We start from the raw sequence: 12967 nt of genomic DNA on the forward strand, positions 1-12967 counted from the left end.
GTATATATATATATATATATATATGTGTGTGTGTGTGTGTGTGTGTGTGTGTAATATTTTTACAGAGTATTAGTAATTATTTTTACAGAGTGGGCAACAGTTGATAGAAAATCAGCGTTGTTATTTTTGCTAAAAAAATAAAATACCAAAACGGAAAGGTGAAAGATTTAATCTAACTTCGGTGGGACAAGTGTCTAGTTGAGAATGTAAAATATTTTTTGATGGTTCAGACGGTTACTGGAAAATAAGTTTCTTAAAGCGAAAAAAAAAATACTTACTCCCATTTCTTCTTTTGTGTAATTACGGTAATCCACTTCGCCATATAGTCTTGTGTTGAAACAGAACAGAGGATGTTCATCGCAGAAACTTTTTGTATCATTATGAAATGTACATAAATGGCTCCTTTTCTTACAATAAAGAATACGATCATATCTAAAAGATAAGAATAGAATGCTACTTAGACTTCCATTGTATTATGCATTTTAGATACATGTTTTTTACTCTTTTAAAGTCTTTCAAAAACACCTAATAGCACAATTGATCACATATGCTGGCTAACTTATAAGAGGCGTTGAATAGTTGACCAAAATGTTGAGTTTGTGTTCAATTCCTTACCCCTGTAATTTTGAACACAACCTAGAAGACAAGGGAATTTGTGGATTAAGCATTTGGGCAAACTAGCATTCGTGGAAAAATTTTGGTGAAAATAACGCGCATTTGCGTTAAATGGAAATGAAAACCACGAAAAACTCTTGCGGTATTAGTAGTACTAGTCAGTATAGTATTAGTTTAGTATAGAGATTCTATTGCTTATTATAGAGATTTAAAAGCTTTAAAATCATTATAAGAAGCCCGTGGTTTAATGTTCCTATCTAAAATACGAATTCGGTGACGTCATCACCATAAATTAATGTTTATTTTACTTGTGATAGCTTAACATAGGACACTGAAGATAAATAATTAATAAAAACGTGTTATTGAACTAATTTTTGATTGATTAGAGCTGCAAGATATACTCACAGTACAAAATACCCTTTTTTATCACCATCGTTGAACAGAGGACCCGAATTTGAGTTTACGACTACCCGTGTTCTTGTAATTTTGAAATTGTGAGCGTGATCCAGAAGACAAGGGAACTCCTGGATCATGTATTAGGAGAAACTCTTCTTTGTGGATCAGTTTTTTTAATGCAACTAACCCGCATTTGCGTTACATGGAGAGGAAAACCAGGAAAGCCTCCCTTGATTAGCATGATGGCAAAGGGAACGAATACCAGTGAGGGTACTGCACGTCAGCACTTTTGTCGATGCAAGCTGGTCGAGGAATTCATTACGACCAGCCACATCTGGGATTCGAACCTGGGACACTCTTCCCCATAAGCCATAACGGCTCAGCATAAAATATTTTATTTTATTTTATGACCATTGTTGAATAGCAGACTCAATTTCGGGATTACGACTACTAATGTTCAACTCTATAGCCTTGTAATTTTGAACTCAGTTCAGAAGACAAGGGAACTCATGGATCTAGTATTGGAAAAAAAATCTGCGTTGAGGGAGGACTTTTTCATAGAACTAACCCGCCTTTGCGTTACATGGAGAGGAAAACCACGAAAACCACCCAAGATTAGCCTGACGTCAAGGAGACTCTAACCCATGATCCGTCCACCACTGAGGATATTTTAGCATCAGCACTATGGTCGGTGCGAGGCGGGTGCGAAGTTACAATCGCTGTATCAAACCTGGCTCACCTCATTGGGAGGAGAGTTCTCTATCCCCTGCACCATGGCTCAGTATGAAATATTTATCAAATTCTATTGAAAACTTAAGGGAACGGTGGTCGGTGAGAGTTTAAAAGTAGACGATAGTTGGTTTCGCCGCGCCGTGTCTTGGAACGTATTTACACCAAATTTGGTAAACTCGAAAAGATGTGAAGTGTGCCTAATAGTTACGCGATAGTTATGCCTAACTATGCGATTCAAATCCGATTTAATTGTAAGCAGTCAGCGTCGAACCTGATTATCTTCTGAATCGACAAATGTCCCGATTTACCTATGATGACGTCACTTGTTGGTATCCAATTGCGGATTTGTATGGGGTACATACATATAAACATTTTGATTTATTTATATAGATTAAGTCATCGAACTATTAACTGTGAGTCTTAGTACGTGAAAATCCCATAATTAGATCCAAAGTTAGTTATTATATGATAATTTGCACCACTAGTATTATGATAATTTTGCACTTGCCTGTTATTGCTGCAGAAGGTAATAGCAGGTAGAGTTACTTCAAAAGGACTACTTTCTTCTACATTAGCAGTTGTGGGATACTTGAAAAAATATGACATGAAATCCCACGCTTGATATAAAAATCCCACAAAGATTACAGTATTCCATGCAATTCTCTTCCATTTTTTAGAAGTATAATTTTCGTGAAAACGGAATAGGAGACTCATTTTAAATATCTTTTTCACTGAATTTTTGAAAGCGTTTTCTTTATCAGGCCTGCAATTCTCTTCTAACCTCTTCATCTTCAGGTCCTGCAAAAAAAATTGTACTATCAATTGTTATGCTTGCAATCGATATTAAGATTAATAGTGACCGACCTACTCTGGAAGGAGTTTTCGGATGAGGGTTCGACCCCTTGCCACGTGAGAACCAAATAGTACAAAATTACAGTAAAGTAAAATTAAAACTAATAAAGATTGATACACATTAGAAAATATCGCAATATCGATGACGAGTCTTTTTGACCATGTAGGAAAGTAAAAAATACGAAGGAGATAAATGAACGTAAAATGTGCCCGTGCAAGTACAGATAGTTCAGCATCCCCATTGAGATTTATAAAATTTAAAATCGCTCATAATAATTCCAAAAGGGATTTATAGTTAAAGCCAATATAAAATTTCGGAGTAAGACATCATAGTTTGCGGCTATCACAAAAGAGATCATCAATGACCGAAAGCTCTCTATGGAAGGAGAAGGCCCCCGGAACAGCAACCAGTCCAAATGTCTGGCTTTAAATAAAAGATCAAAGGGATCTTGAAGAGAACTAGAATTCTTAAAAGCAAGTAAAAAAAACGCTCAAAACATCTGAAAGAGTAAAATTAACCAAAAAAAGTGCCAAAAATACAGTTAACAAACGTATAAAGAGTAAGGTCAGATAATGCGAGTTTAAGAAAATGGACACAGTTCGAAATGCGAGTTCAAGAAAATGGATATAGCATTCGATTCCGTTTTTCAAACATATCTTATGAAAATTTTTCTAGTTTTTGAAGAACAAACTATAGGAATTCAAATAAATTCGAAGTTTAATATGGTCCATTCGCCTAAATCAATTAGTATTTTTTTTTATAAAATTAGTTTTTTAATTGAAAAATATTAAACATTCACTGTTCTCTCTCCAAGGTTGTCAGGATTCCTATAAGTTTATAACTGTAGTATTAAAAATTGTCGTTGTTCGAATTTCGGTTCTTAAAAACCACATAATATTTACTGTTCTGAATAATATAATAAATATAGTAATAGTAAAATCAAAAAATAAATTTTCTTCATAAACATTTTCTATCGTTTGGTTTATATTTTCAAACTGTCCTTACTTAAAAAACAGCCCAAGTATGTTAGATACAGCTAAATTTTTCTGCCAAATTGTGGTCACAGGCAAATTTTGATCTTTGAAGATAGTGCTGCAAATCCACTTTGTAAATTCCGATACCGGTGTGGTCACTATTAAAAATGCTACTATGATGACCACTAGCTGGCAACAAAATATGCAAATTTAGCCCTATTTAGCCATACAAATTTGTTGAGGTCACAACTGTAGTTTAGTATTGGGGATGCAAAAATATTTATAGGAAAATATTACCTTTATGACTTACACCAATTTTATGCTGATGAAAACTAAACCAATATGAAAATTAATGTGGGAAAACTGGATCCTGCCATGTGATTTTCTGGCCAATTAAAATGCACCGACAACAGTAAAAAACTACGACATGATCCTTAGATTTTTATGTATAGTAAGAAATTACAGTAAAAAAAAATACCTGAATTGGTAAAATGGATTGATCAGTCGTTATGTCCGGTTGGTCAATATTGATTACGCAATCACTTCGCTTCTTGTTTTCGATATCACTTATACTGGACATCGAAATAGTCTTGAATGAGGGAGTAGAACTTCCAGTCACTGTATGCGGATGATTGAGTTCCATATTTATTCCTACTTTAATTTCTTCGATCGTTCGAGGCTTCCAAGACCTTTTCATAATTAAAAACATACTTTTCATGATGATACGTAATTATAATGCTTTTATTTTGACCTACCAACATTAATATACATTTTCAAATGCAAAAGAAATAATATGAAACCACAGTAAGCATCCGTTATAACGACAATTAATTATATTAGACATAATTGTCATTATAATTAGCTTGCCTTTATAAGCAAATACACAAACTTTGGTAATAACACTACTGAAAAATTTTAAGTAGAGAAATTTACCTCTTTTTCGTTTATTTTGGGTAATTATTTCAATTTAAAATACATACTTATAGTTCATTGCTTTTGTCTAAAGTCTGTAGACTGAATAACGTAGTTCTGTACTTTACAAAATGCACAAGGTCAAAAGATCTTCAATATTAATGTTTGAACAACAATTTGTAATTTGTTTTTGCAATTCTTCTCTTGATGTCATTGATAACAACGAATGTTGCTATAACAGTGAATGTTGAATAGTACGTTGTCATGATTCGATATAGCGAATCATGATGGATAAATGGCCAATGAAAAGATAACTCTTTTGAAGTGGATGATAAGATTTATAAAAATAGCTGAACTAATTTTCTTTTGTAAGGCTGAAGATGACTTAACCGGTGGTGGCACGCACATTGCCTGATAAAAATAAGGTATTAAAATAGTTACAAAAAAACAGTACATGTTTTTCGATTTTTTGCATTGATATTAGAAATATATTAACCTTTTTCGTACAACGTTGCTCACTTAGAGAGCAGAAAAACGTATTTCCCTAAAAATGTTTGTCGTAATAACGGAATTTAGACTCGTTATAAAAGTAAAATTTTTGTATCTCAAAAATTAATTATTTAAACGCTGACTTGGAAATTTGCAGTCATAGCGGATTTTGCGTAGTATGCCATGCTTCTTAGATCGAGCATTTATCATACGTTTTGAATGTAGAGTATTGCTAATCAAGTCTAGAATTAAAAAATTAAATAAATATCATTTTATGATTGTAATTAATTAAGTCATTTGAACTAAAATTAATACTTCTTACCATGAAATACGATAGAACTTTCCATGGAATTGATACTTCTTGCAATGGAACGTGATAGAACTTTCCATGGAATTGATATTTCTTAGTATGGAACATGATAGAACTTACTATGGATTTGATACTTCTTACAATGGAAAGGAATTTTTTCCATTCTCAAATCATTATCTTCTAATTTTAAAGATACTAATACTTTTAAAGATACTGCCGATTTAACAGTATTTTACAGCAGGTTTGGAACGAGATGTCACAGGATATTATAAAGGACTTGTATGTTTCAATGCCCGACCGTATTGCATCCTGCATTCGCGTTAGAGGTAGGCAACAGGATAGTAAAATCTCAATTCATTTACATTTTCTGCAATAAATGATTATTTTGCTTCTACTTTTTAATCGCCAATTCATATCAACGTTGTACTTACAAGAGTAAAATTTCGTTTTATTCTGACAATTCTTTCTAGGGGAGGTAATTTTTATGGTAATGAGTATATTATAATTGACAAATTTTCTTATTAAAAAAATGTTTTAATTGCAAAATAGTTCACCTTTTGGTGTCTTCTTAAGTTCCAGAGGGAGTCTTGAGGTTCTTAAGTCACCACCTCTCACTCAATCTATTATTTTAAATAGGCTTTATTTTAACGGAATGCGACGCGTGAAACACATTAACTCCTTCAAGTGGATCATTAAACTATTTTCTAATTAAAGTATGAATAAATAGATTTTTCGTAGCTCAAAGGAAAAATATAAAAGCATTGATTTTCTAAATATGTAGACATATTTCGATAAACCTTCACACCTCGAAATCAATATTTTTACAGGCGCTCATGCGTAAATTTTATCTTGTAACAACAGTATCTATCTTTTTGCCCCTGCTAATTAGAAATACTGCCAGTTTTAAAACGTCATACATATATTGAAGCAATTTGATAATCACGCTAGTCTGTTGTGCAAATGGTCTTCACCCGAAACAATTCAATAATCAATTTCCTTTTTAATTAAGAATGTTTGCCTCTAGTGTGGAATTGGATAATTAACAAACTTGAGAGCAAAAGACATCGAATTGTTTCTTCGTCATTAATATGATACTTAATAAATACATCATTTTGACGCTTTAGCAAAGCTGTAAATCTTTTAAAGAAAGAGTAAATACTTAAAACTTATTTTAATAACAATAAACAAACTAGTTTAGTTGAATCTTTCACTATGAATACGACATTTCAAATAGAAGGTCTTATTTTGAAAAAATTTTAAGGCNCATCGTACAAAACCGTACATAATAGCAAATCCCCTCCCCCCCCTTCGGGATGTACGTACTTTTTGAACGGCCCCTAAGGCAGACATGTTTCTTATCATATATCAGACACTTTCGTTTTAGAAATGTAATTTTACAGGTTGACGAAGGGTTCAAAATGGTTTTTATGGCAGTGAGTATATTGTGATTGACATTGTAACGTAACAGTGTGTGACAACTGAGCTAAAAGCATCAATTCCTCGAGAGGTAATGCTAAAATGATGTTGCTTGAGAGACACACACGAGAAGTGATGTTCTTTCTTGTGTAGTTGAGAAAGAGAGTTTTTTCTGAGAAGAGATATTTCTTTGGGTAATATTTTGTGATTTTTCGTGTGAATGTTTAAATAAATTGTTTGGTACAACTCACGTCTTATTTCTGGTTGTTGTGACACAACAACATATTTGCTTATTAAAAATGCTTTAATTGCAAAACGGAGGTTGATATTATTATCCTAACAATTGATCGTACTTACTTGATTAAAAAATTCATTCCCTTCAAAAATATATAAAATGGAAATAACAGTCTCGGCTTCTGTTGTTTTTTTATTTCACTCTCAGCGACAGTTGTTTTTCTAGCTTTGTCTCTCACTTTCTTTTTCTTCATCTTTTGTTGGTAACTTTATTTTATATATTTCAAATTACTATTGTTTTTTCTCAGTCTCGTCTGGCAAGCCTCCAGCTAGTCATGTCTAGTAAGAAAAGGTACCCATTGGGGGTTGTAAATTGATATGTAAGCGAGAAGAAATAAAAACGCTACTAAAATCTACAGAATTACATTTGCAGATTTTGCATAGTTACATAGTTAGGAAAATGGGTTGAAAACATCAATATTAGTTTGATCATGTTTCAAATATTCTTCTTTCTTTCCTTCGGCAATTAATCTGATTTCGGCGTTTTTAGCTTCACCTTCTATAGATCCGTTAAATTTAAGCGGCAATTTATTGTTTTATTTTCTCTCTCTTAAATATTAATTTTCGAATCTTTCAGTGTCCTTTTATTTCAATTTTTGAGGAAGATTATAAAAAACAAACAAACGAAGCGTGGTAATTGTAAAACATCGAAAGTCAAAATTTTCCCAAAGCCGTACGATAACAAATGATACTAAAACTCCTTTCATCTTGGAGTTCAAAGAGCGTTAAAAAAAAAAGAAACTTTTTACTTAATCTTCTGTCATAACGCAAAGTAAAACATAATTGTTTCTGGTTTCTAGCTGAAGAGGTGTACCGGGGGATAGCTTTGTTGGTAGGACGTTGGACTCGTGTTCATTAGAACGAAATTTCGAATCCGCCCGGCAGAAAAATCCTCTTTTGACTGGTGCACGCTATAATCTGTCAGGTTCATAAAGCCCTCCAAACAAATAACAAATCAATACATCTGGGGGTACTGAGTTGGAGATTGATCGTTCTTTGGTTTATTACAAAATAATGATTGTCGATGAGTGAAGTGTGGTTTGGTCCTAGATGGCCATAGATGGCGCCACTTAAAACATAAGAAAAGCACCTTCGACCTTAAAAATTCGCTTGATTCCCGTACAGGCTTGCTGGTATTGCTAGCTTGCTGGTATTGGCAGTGGCATAAGTAGCAACAACAGACACAGTAGGATTATTATCATCGAAATTATCGAGAACACCTCAAAGGATTAAACCTTATTTATCTTTTAGTGGTTAATACACTGGTGGAAAAAAAATCCCAACAGCAAGAAAAAATTATTGCAGAGTTATGAAATTTCAGCAATGCGTTTGTCCGAGTAACATATTTAATTGAATAAAGCTTCAAGATCACATGTTAATGCAATTAAGAGAAAAACCATTAACGTGAAATACCGGTACATTAATAACCGGTGTAACCACTAGAATTTTGAATGCAAACGGGAATGCATTGCGTCATAAAGATGTCGTATGTCTCTTTCTATAATGGAGATCCATACCTGTTTATCTAGCAGTTTGTGGATGACGTTGGATTTGTCATCCAATGACGTCCCATACGTGTTTGATTGGTGAAGGATCGGGTGTTCTAACAGAACAAGGCAACACGTCGTCATTGAGCATATTGGATTACAGACGCAGTATGAGTGTGAGCGTTATCCTGTTGGAAAGTATCCAAGTATTCCAGAGAAGGCTGCTCATGAACGGCAACAAAACAGGTTGAATCATCATGTTGACTTACAAATTTGCAGTGAAGATGCGTGGAATAACCACGAGAGTGCTCCTACTGTCATAGGGAATTGCTCATAACTACTCCAGGTGTAGGTCCAGTGTGTCTAGGCCGGAGATAGTTGGAAGCTGGTGATCACTTGGTCTCCGTCTAACCAATATACGGCTTGTTACATGACCCCAAGGCAGAACCGACTTTCATCAGAAAACACGTTAGATCTCCACTCTGTACTCCAGTGAGCTCTAACTCGACATCACTCACGTCGTAAACGGCAGGGGCTCGGAGTGAGTGGAATGAAAGCTACAGGGCGTCTCTCTCGGAGCTGTACCTGAAGTAGCCGATTTGTAACAGTTCGTCGTGTCTCAGCAGTGCCAACTGCAGCTCGAATTTCTGATGCAGACGCAGTACGGTGTGCCATAGCTATACTCAGTAACAAGGCGGTCTTATCTCTGAGTAGTGTCACGGGGCCGCCCAGAACCCAGTATTCTTAAAGCAGTACCTTCCCTCGACCACAGCTACAAACAATTATGCACAATGTATACATTTCTCTCCAGTCTATTTGCAATTTACCACCTTCCTGTTGCTCCATTGCACAACCACGTTCAAAGTGCTTGCAAAATGAAGATGCTTTCTAAAGACATTCTTGACTAAAAGCTACTCACTATGTCAAACGAAACGAACGAATGTTTAACGAAAAATAACGCTTACGAACTATAGAACACGTATTTGAAGCAATCCTGATTTGCATGTTCACGGTGGCGCTACTAGCGCCAAACTCATGAATCAAGCGCGAAATTTGAATAGACATCAACTTTTTTAGTTGTATAAACAAGCCTACTAAATTTAGTTTATCTAGCACAACTCCTTTTTGGTGTTTGTGAATTTTTTTCAGTAATAACTTCACAGGATTTTAATCATCTGTATGACTTACACTCTTTCCATTTTAACTCCTAAACTTTCATCTTCATTTCTTTCTCAATATTTAGATACTGTGGGGAGAGTCATATCGGCAATGTCAACATTCATCTATGAAATGGAACTCCAATATAGAATCGAGTTAACATGTCCTATATACTAGTGGTTGGAAATGTATTTTTGGAGTGATAGATACACTACAGTACTCCCCCACCAGAATTTTATCTGTGACAGAATTCGGTGAATGAGATACCACTAGATGATTCATTGCTGTTTTGTGAGAAGCTGGGGAGAGCAGTATTAAGAACACCGTACTTTTTGCTGATCATGAGAGCTGTATTAAGTTCGCGGTCGTGGTTGCTCCTTTGTGGTCATTAGTAGTCGAGTGTATGCAGGCCGACGTTGTGTGTGATTGAGACTGAGTAGCAACATTGCGAGCAGGTGGATAATGTCGCAGTCACAAGTAGCTAGTTAACTGATTAATTTGGGCAATCCATCGAATTAGGGGAGTTTATTTTGAAGTGGGAATCTTTGTCAAGGTAGGCGTGCTCTCATCAATTCCGAAGGTCACCAATGTGTCATATTGACAATGTCAGCATTCATCTATGAAAAGGTACTCCAACATAGAACCGAGTTAACAGGTCTTATATACTAGTGAAATGAAATTATATTTTTGTAGTGTTAGATACACTAAAATACTTTGATTCTCTTGCTTTGAACCTAAATTTGACTTTAATTTAACTTTGGGATTTCAGATTTTGCTATTTTAACATCTGATTATAAATTTGTAATTTTAACATTTAATTATTTATTTGTTGTGATATTTCTCTGATTTTATTTGATTGTTTTTAATTGTTACATTTATATTTGCTGTAGAATCCTTACATGTCTCTAGTTGTATGTTATAGCTGCGGTCCTGCAAAATTTTTATGGCATAATTTTTTGAATTGGTATCTTTCACCGTATGCGTTTCAATAGGGGGGAGGGTGGGATATTGAATGCTTACTCTTGTATCAAACAATTAAGTTTTTTGAAGATATTCCTGGCAATTAATAACAATAATTCGTCGACTGAATTTGACATTTCTTTAAATTAAGCCCCCCGCCCCCTCCCCAAAATAGCTATATTGAGATTCGGATTAAAAATATTTACTAAATCATTGTATTAGTTATTTAATAGTGAAATAATTGACTAGTAAGATTTTATTTATCTTAAATGGGTTCAGATACTTTTTCTTAAAAAAACATCTTATTTTTAAAAGACAATTAGCAGTATTTTTGCAATGATTTTTTAATGTTAATGTGATGGAAAATTTTTTTTTTCTTTGTTACCCAGTTTTTTTGTAAAATTGCATAAAATAAAAATAAGTAGAATGTTTAAGCAAAGTAAGGTAAAACAACGTTTAAGAGCACAAAAAATTTTAAGAAAGCAGACAGCTGTTTCGGATGCTCAAAGGGCAACCTTCATCAGTGCAACAGAGAGAAATAAGAGAAAACAGCGTAAATATATATAGAAAGATGACGTCACAAGAGGGTTTAGAGCAACGGCCAATAGGAGGGAAGGGCGAGTGGATGACGACGAATAGGGAGCAAGGAACAAAAAAAAAGGGGGGGTTAGTTAGGTTTAATCATAGATTTCCAAACAGGAGAAAGATAAGGAACGCTAGATAGGTCATTGACCAACAGTTTGGAATTTTTGAAAATATGAAAAGACTCGTAAAAATCTAAATTAAATATTGAGGAACAATTTTGAATGACTTTAGAAGAAGAAAAATTAAAATTATGATTAGAGTCCCAACAATAAAGTTGGGACTCTAATCATAATTTTAATAAACAACAGCCACAGTGCTTTCGATGCCAGGGCTTCGGCCATACTCAGAGAACTTGTACCAGCCAGCCTCGATGTATGAAATGTGCAGAAATGCACTACTCGTACGAATGTGTTAAGGATAAAGCTTCTCCCGCCAAGTGCTGCAACTGCGAGGGAAATCACACCTCCAACTTCACTGGGTGCGAGGCCCGCCCCAGTCAAAAAAGACCTCAGACCAAGCCCACACCTGCAACTACAGCTCACAGATTAGTTTCACTAGTGAAAGAATTGCAGGAGCTACTCAAAAATCAAGAAGTGACAAGATTACTACAATCTCTACTCAATGGGGACTCCCCATCTCAATGATGATCATCCCACCTTCACTCAGCCCTACTCCAATGATGAACTGAACTTTCTCAGACATTTTATTTCGAACTTTCTAAACATATGACTCCCAAGCATATGTCTACTCAGAATCGATGAATCGGTTGGTGGCCCTGCGGGCCAAATACTGAGTTCCTACTCATACCAAGCACCAAGCGCTCCGCACCATAACCAGGACGGCCGGGTCGCTGTGCTAGCAGAGAAACACTAAATACACAATCACAACTCAAACCCTGTAAATATCTTGTAAATAATGTACATAGCTTATTTTACTTTCCCTGCTCATATTTTATAATTGTATTTTTTATTCTTATATTCATTTGACAAACAAGAATTAGTTCAATGTGCTCTATATCATAATCTTATGACTTCGGAGTTCGCTCCTACCCCTCTTCATTATTGTTTGTCTTATTATATTATATATGCCTTTTAAGCTCATGTTTTACAGAATATGATGAATCGGTTGGTGGCCCTTCGGGCCAAATACCGAGCTCTCACTAGCACCAAGCCAAGAAGAGAAGGAAGAAAAAGAAGACCAAAGCAGCCAAGAAAATCAAAGCCTCTCCCCCAGCTAAGCCTACTGCCTGCCAACCACCTTCCACTGCTCTTCCACCGCCGGAGTCACCCCCACCAGCCCCGATGGAAACCACCGAGGAAGCTCCCACTGACGCTGCACCTTCCAGGCCCTTCTTAGGGCCAGCAAATAAAGCTGAGAATAACACTAAATTCCTGAAAGTGCTTCTTCGTGGCCTCCCGAGGGACTTCGATCCAGATTTAATTTCCCTTGAATTAGGGAAATTGAATATAGAGACTCATAAGATCATCCAGTTCAAGAGGAGGGTGGGTGGAGCCTATCAGCTCCTCCCACTTTTCCTAGTGATCCTACCCAGGCTGACCAACCACACGAAAGTGTTCTTCACAGACAGAATCAAAGACATCCCGGTCAGCGTTGAGCGGTTCTACGGCGGCCGTCGGCCGATACAGTGTTTCCGCTGTCAGGCATTTGGACACACGCAGCTCTCTTGCACAAGCCCTCCAAAGAGCATGAAGTGTGCCGAAGGGCACCACTCATTTCAATGCAAGAAGCCAAGGGACACTCCTGAAACTTGTTGCAATTGCAACAA

The sequence above is a fragment of the Parasteatoda tepidariorum genome, chromosome 7, assembly GCF_043381705.1.
Source record: "Parasteatoda tepidariorum isolate YZ-2023 chromosome 7, CAS_Ptep_4.0, whole genome shotgun sequence".
In the NCBI taxonomy this organism is placed as follows: domain Eukaryota; kingdom Metazoa; phylum Arthropoda; class Arachnida; order Araneae; family Theridiidae; genus Parasteatoda; species Parasteatoda tepidariorum.